At 44.5% G+C, this 7,500-nt stretch overlaps 1 protein-coding gene across 1 annotated transcript in view; it reads right to left on the reverse strand.

Moving 5' to 3' along the window:
• hapln1b (hyaluronan and proteoglycan link protein 1b) overlaps positions 1–7,500 on the reverse strand; it is a 44,728-nt gene that overhangs the window by 36,233 nt on the left and 995 nt on the right. The window lies entirely within an intron of this gene.

The following is a 7,500-nucleotide window of genomic DNA, read 5'->3' on the forward strand; positions in this document are numbered from 1 at the left end:
ACCTATTGTTACCTTCCTTCTATCTTCTTTTTCCAAGTTTTTGTCGCATTTTTATGTTTTTTCAGTTACAACGCTGTTGCTGTTGGTCTAAAGAATGTATAAAGAAGTAGACGTAGCCATTTTCTAAGACTTATATACAATCGAGCTTCTTTTTGCGACCATTTGGGCAGATATAGCTGACACCTGTGAGCTCTTGAAAATACCAACCTCTTGCTGGATAACTGGGAATAAAAATGACGTTTTTCCTTTTTTCCTCTAACGTTTTGATGAGTGAACACTGTGTGACCGAACATACGGAAAGCTAATGTCACAGATGCGGGATCAAGACGTTTGCTGTTTCCTAGACCCACATAGGGAGCGTCCTGATTGGATTATCCCCTCCCCCCGTTACTGCAGCCTCACAGACCCACTGTGCTCCACACTGAGGACTCTTTGTAGCCGCCGTGGTGGCGTGGCGTGGCAGTTTGAACCCGTCACTTCTTTCTTTAAGCTCTGAGGAAAATATACGTGCTGTGAGGTGAGCTATTTGTGAATAGCCCGGGCTGTGTGTACAGTAAATACCCTCCCCCCATCACTTCCTAACCCACCCACAGACAAATACATACACAAGCTCTCACAAGTGTCGGTGTGTGTGTGGCAAGGTTTCCAGAGCTGCTGCTGTTACAGCAGAGGTCTGAATATAGCATCACAGTCTCCTGAATCACAGAGGAAATACCTGCACACACACACACACACACACATTCACATTCACACAAGACTAGTTTAGGTTCACTACAGCCACAAAAGAGACGTCTGTGTTTGCTTGGAGGGAGGAAGTTTCCATGCTTTTTATTTGAAGAATGACAGAATTTCCCCTTTTATTTTTGCCATTTATTACGCTTACAGACTTTAAATAGTTGAATAGGAACAGAAGTGGTGATTGTGTTAATGTGTGCAGTGACTCTGGGAGGAGGGGGGGGGGGTCTTCTTATCTGTTTAACTGTGTCAGCTGGGTGACCCGAAATGTTCTCCAGAGCTCTGAACAGCAGCAGCGTCGGTGGAAGTTAGGTAGACGTCATGTAGATAGCGGCACGTTAAAGAGTCGGCCAGCGTCTCTCCTGCTATTTACACCGTGAAACTGACGACCCAATCAGAGCAGCCTGATCTGGATTGTCGTGTTATCACCTCCTTTGTGTTTATCTAGAATTGTTTAGAGGGATGTCAAACGCAGAATCAACATCCATCCTTCAAGCAAAGTGCTCGTCGGATCATCTGACAGCGGCTGAAACATCCCGTCCTTTTCAGACATTTTCCTGAACTTTCTGAATCGGACATTCACGCCCTGTGTTCATAGTTTTCACGTGACGTCGCGGGACTATGGGAACGCTAGTCTCACTTTGACAGACATTGACACTTTGACTATTCCTTCCTTCCTTCCTTCCTTCTGCTGCCTTTTTTTTCTTCCAAGTTTGTCACTTTTTATGAAGTTTTTTTATGTATTTGTCACTTTTTTTGACCGATTCTTGCCTTACTTGCTTCCGTTTTTCTACTGTTTTTGGCAACGTTTTTTCCCGCCCTTTTTGTCACTTTCTTCAAAGTTTGTCACTTCGTTGAATTTTTTGTCACTTTTGTCGACCTATTGTTGCCTTCCTTCCTTCTTTCTATCTTCTTTTTACAAGTTTTTGTCGCCTTTTTTTAATAGCATTTAAATGGTTTTCAGTTACAAGGCAAGACAGATGCACCAATCAGGGCCAGGGGGGGTGTCTAACTGTTCAGATGCACCAATCAGGGCCAGGCGGCGGTGTCTAACTGTTCAGATGCACCAATCAGGGCCAGGGGGCGGTGTCTAACTGTTCAGATGCACCAATCAGGGCCAGGGGGCGGTGTCTAACTGTTCAGATGCACCAATCAGGGCCAGGGGGCGGTGTCTAACTGTTCAGATGCACCAATCAGGGCCAGGGGGCGGTGTCTAACTGTTCAGATGCACCAATCAGGGCCAGGGGGCGGTGTCTAACTGTTCAGATGCACCAATCAGGGCCAGGGGGGGTGTCTAACTGTTCAGATGCACCAATCAGGGCCAGGAGGGGTGTCTAACTGTTGTCTAACTGTGGGGGGAGGGGCTTAGGAGACCGTTTTGGCCTTTAGCAGAAAGGGGGGAGGGACTGAAAAGTTGTTGATGTTCAAATGTTTTGGCTAAATCCTGGATCTTCACAATCCTACCTACGGCACCTTTAATTTATTTCTCTCGACTTTGAATGAAGTGTGTTTTACGATGATAAGTAGTAGTTTATTTACATGGAGTCTGGTGGGTTTGGTGATGGTGATTTCGGGGCTGTTCCATGTTAAACTAAAAGGATCTTCCTCTTTAACTAAAAGGTCTATCTCTGTAGGGATCCTTTCATAATGTTGTCAGACACTTAGAATAATAATCTGAGTCTGTCAGCGGCAACAACAGAACTTTTAGTGGACGCTGACTGACCGTTTAACGTTACATTGCAGCCTGTTTCACCACATTAAAGGTGCAGTAGGTAGGATTGTGAGGATCCAGGACTTAGCCCAAAACATTTGAACATCAACAACACAAAAACATGTGACACAGGGTCCACGTTGGGCAATAGCAACGTTACCCTTTAATCCCAAAGACATTAAAGAAGACTCCTTTCTTCATCCTGATTTACACATAACTTCTATTAAGGGCCGTTCGGTATTTATGGAATGGACCACCAGAGGAAAATAGGGGAGGGTCGTGTCTTTTTATTCTTTGTTGAGGGGAGGGTCACCCAACATTTTCAGGGGAATCACCCAACATTTTCAGTCCAGGGTGGGGGGGAATCACCCAACTTTTGTATTCATGAAACAGCAACATTTCAAAGTGGCTTGTTTTGTGCATATTTTTCCATGTAGCTCTTTGTCTCGGCCCTCCTTCGCTACCAGATGGGTCTGACCCATGAGTTTGCTGTGGGGCAGGGGGAGCTGCCCCCTGGTGGCTGAAACGGGTAATTGCATTGTTTAAAAAATTAGTGGAATAATTCTGGCATGATCAGATATTTTATAAATATCTTAAATAACACAAAACAACTAACTGGTGGTAGGTAATACATCTGATTTCATATACTGCTTTAGTAAAAACAATATTACCTGGCTGACGATGGCAGCAGCAGGACGCAAAAAACGAAAATAACTGTTGAAACTCTGGACATCTTACCGTGCCAACGTTGCAATAAAGGTTTCCTAAATGCCGTGTATATAAATGTGATGTCAGCTTACTAATTGATTGCGGGTTTTGTGTAGATTTGGACTTTTATACGTTTATTCCACTTTGTTTAAACGGCGAAGTGGAGGAAGCCTAGTGACGAGTGATGTTGAATGTTACCCAGTGTGCCTTGCTGAATGGTCTCAATATTTTATTGTTTTATTTCATGTGAATACTAGTTTACTAGAGGAGTAACTTAGTATTTGAAGTAATGCAGTAATACAGGAAGTGTGCATTTAGTTCCCATGCTTATTGTGTTTCCACAACAATGTTAGTGAGTTAATCTACTGAAATGGCCGCCACACCATAACAGAGGAGTGGGATGTGTAAGATGAGAATGCAGAGGTTTAGTCACGTATGTCATAGCTGTAAAAAGAAAAACAATGGAAATCTGTATATATTTGCCAAACGCTTACTGGCGAGGGGAGGGTCATGTCTTTTTTGGCTAAAGGTCCCAAAACTCCTCCGGTGGCCCCTTAAATAAATAACAAACAGTCCCTAACTCTTCTGTTTTGTTCAGAGACAGCTTTACATTCGTTCCTAACACAGCAGCGTGTTTTCGTCCTGATTATTAAACATGTGCACCTCTCAGCTACGACAGTGAAGCACAAAGACACCAGGCATCGTCTCCAGGAGAAATGACACTTTAAAGAGCAGATCATCTCAACCCTCACCCCTCAACCTCACCCTTGACCCTTCCTCCCCTCTCTCCCCCAGCCTTCCCACTGTGAGAGGGTAATGTATGACTCTTTCTGTCCCGTCTCTGTGAACTGCCCGCCAAGTTAATCTGGTTCTTTATCCCAGCGGGCCATGTTCTTTATGCCCTTTTATATCCGATCTTAAAGTGTCAGGGGGGTGAAAGCCAGGGGTCAAAGTTCAGCGCTGGTCACAGCCGATGGTTACATTTGATATGAAACGGGCTAATTCTCCTGAGCACCAGGGTTACATCTCTAAACAAGAAGCAGATTGTCTGACGTTACTCTGCGCTTGGAAGTCATGGATGTAGAAGGTGAAAATATAGAAAATACTTTGGAGAAAGAACAACAATGTTGAAAAGTAAGAGCAGGGGTTCATTAACTTGGACCGACGGCGAGGTGGAACTGTTACTGAAAGGTCTGTAAGCTACCTAACCGATGAGACCGACTGACGGGCCTCCTAGTTTTCCAAAGCTCTCCGTTTGTGCATGCGTGTGTCTGCAGAGGATACACCCCCATTTAATTTGAGGGGCTGACATGGGCCACTGCAGGCTCTTCTGTGTGTGTGTGTGTGTGTGTGTGTGTGTGTGTGTGTGTGTGTGTGTGTGTGTGTGTGTGTGTGTGTGTGTGTAAATGGGTGGAGGGGGTCAGGGTGGAGCCGCTCAGTCTAAGCCAGCACAGAGAGAGGTTGTTGGGCTGCGAGTGGCTCACAGCGCCTCGATGTTCTCGGCTCTAAATCACTTGTTGCGCTGCACATCGTGGTCGACCACAACTATGATAACTGTTACAAATATGACGGACTGACACGACGAGCCGATCAGTGAGGAAAGCAAACAAAACCGCAGTTTATCGAGCGCTGCGGGGGCAGTTTCACACTCCAGTTATCTGCTGGCTGAAGGAGAGATGAGGCAACAAACCGATAAGTCAATCTAAACAATTCTGCAAAAGATCTTTTCCACAGAGTTATACAACAACTAGATCCGATAACAGACAGTTAGATGGTGTTTAAATCAGCAGTACAGTACACCCAGTCTCAGCATTTCAATACTACTCTGCCATAACCATGTCAACATTACAGCGTTAAATCTGTATTAATGTAAATAAATCAGGAACCACAGTGGAACACACAGGAACTCTCCAACATATACATATATAAAATGATTCATTGGAAACGCTGTGCAGGTCACACGGAGCTATGCTAAAAATAGTTGCTACATGTGAAGCTTGCGGACGTACAGGAGCTACATTTGTTGATAGAAAAATGCTCCTCTATGCCCACATGATCATCTCGGGACCACGTGTGATTAAGAAATTACCCCCGCACATCTGAGTTTCGTGTGGCGCATTAGCACGGGATAAGCAACGCCTGCTTTTACTCAAATTTCAGACTGATCTCATGAAGTGGCGTATGTATGACACGCCAATCCGTATGCCATTATTGGCGCGTTATCAAGACGCATACTCGCTTTGTAGCATGTTTATCAACGCCGTTTGGCCTCCATTGACTTACATTACTTTGCGATTGCGTGTCAATTTACACCGTAGCGAGTAGTGTGAAAGCCCGAAAATCCGCGTAGGGAGGTTGGTCAGGGCAAACAACAGGACTTTCACCCAGGAGACCGGGGATCGTGTCCCGCGCGTCACGTTTCCTGAACCCAACTGTCCCGTTATTGTTTTCCTAAACCCAACCGTCCGAAAAAGCGATTATGCGTCTTGATAACGCGCCAAAATGGCATACGAATTGGCGTGTCATACATACGCCACTTCATGAGATCAGTCTGCAACCCGTCCGCTGGATACGGCGTAGACATACACGCATACAGCTCAAAATGCGTACAGATAACACGCCATTTGGCTTAAGAAAGTGGCGTGTATGTTTACGCGAAGTCATGATGTCACGTTGCAAATTTACCGACATCTGTACCCCGAGAGTTGGCTACCCGGAGACGTTTGGGTCGGGGTTTCTTATCTTTTTGGGCCAGCGGCCCGGTAGAGGCTAGCAGAGGTGTATACCCGTTCATCCCTGCCGTGGCGGCACCCACACAGCATCACCATTAGCACTCGGACGAAGCCGCGGGGAGCACGTTGACTCGGGGACGGAGTTCTCCGGTAGGGCAGCGGTCCAGACTAGGTTGGCCATTAAAAGTATCAATGTTTACATTAATGTACTTTTTATTCAACATGAACAACCAAATTGAAGAAGAAAAAACATGGATGGTTCCATGGAAAACAATCATTGGGTAAAGTGTCGAAAAACAACTTTTCATTTCGACCCAGAAAAAAACAAAAAGTTACGATACGGTCGGTGGGAAGACGACGCAACACTAACACACTTTTCTGCTTCGGTCCCCCTACAGGTTGGAAGCGGAATTGTCCATTACCGTTACCGTCACCATTATTCTTATGTCTCATTCGAACTACAGATCTGCTACCCGAGCTGGCAAACTTGCACCAAAATAATGTACCTTAAAATAATGTTTCCAAAATCGTTTCAGTGGTTCATCAACTCGTCACAGGGTGAACGGCAGCTATAACCGCACTATGCAAGCTTGCCAGATGGGGAAGCGGATCTGTAGCTCGAATGAGACATAATGAGACAATACGACAGCGGTAATGGACAATTACACTTCCAACCTGTAGGGGGACCGAAGCAGAGCAACGGTGCCGCTGCAAAATAACCTCAGGAAGGAACTTGTTTTGGGGGAACATGTGGACGTTCAAAGGTTGTTTTAGTAGTGCAACAGAAAACTCAGATTGGACAGATAGTCTAGCTAGCTGTCTGGATTTACTCTGCAGAGATCTGAGGAGCAGTTAACCATAGTCCTCAGAAATCCACCGGAGGTTAGAACGCCAACACAAAGGAAGAAGAAGGGGACGGACATCCGGCCGAAAACAAGTAATGACAACAACACTGTCTGCGCATCCACATGATACAAGCCTTCCGTGATTGCACATGATGCGTTTTTGATCTCTTTTTCAATGTCTTTGTAGCTACTTTTTTTAAAAACATTTTTGTTGCTTGCTTTTGAGCTTTTGTCGCCTTTTTCAACAACAAAAAAGAAGAAAAAAAAATTGTCGCCTTTTTTTTGACTTTTTTTTGGACAATATATTTTGACATTTTTGTCGCCTTTTGGAGTTCTTTTTGTTGCTTCTTTCATAATTTTTGTTGCCTTTTTTGAGGGATTTTTTTTCAACGTTTTGTCGCCTTTTGATATTTTTGTCGTTTTCTTTCAAGTTTTTTTCAAACCGTTTTTTTTTCTTTATGTTTTTGTCGCTTTTGTCAAATCCATGCATCATGTCCCGGGACCTCCCTAGATAGTTGGAGATCTTAACCCCCCCCCCAAAGTTGAACCCAAAGTTACGCCCTTGGGGGACAAGTATGTAGCGTAGACCTATGCCACACACCACTGCATTTATAGCCTAAGCTACCTTGCAATGCACGTCCCTAGATGGACCCTTTTATAAATACTAATACTAATAAACACTTACATAAAAGACAGAAGAGAACACAAACTCATCAATAGATACTTCACTCACAAGAAAATACAGATTAAACAATACAACACAGACAGT

Source organism: Sander vitreus, chromosome 16 (assembly GCF_031162955.1).
Source record: "Sander vitreus isolate 19-12246 chromosome 16, sanVit1, whole genome shotgun sequence".
Taxonomy (NCBI): domain Eukaryota; kingdom Metazoa; phylum Chordata; class Actinopteri; order Perciformes; family Percidae; genus Sander; species Sander vitreus.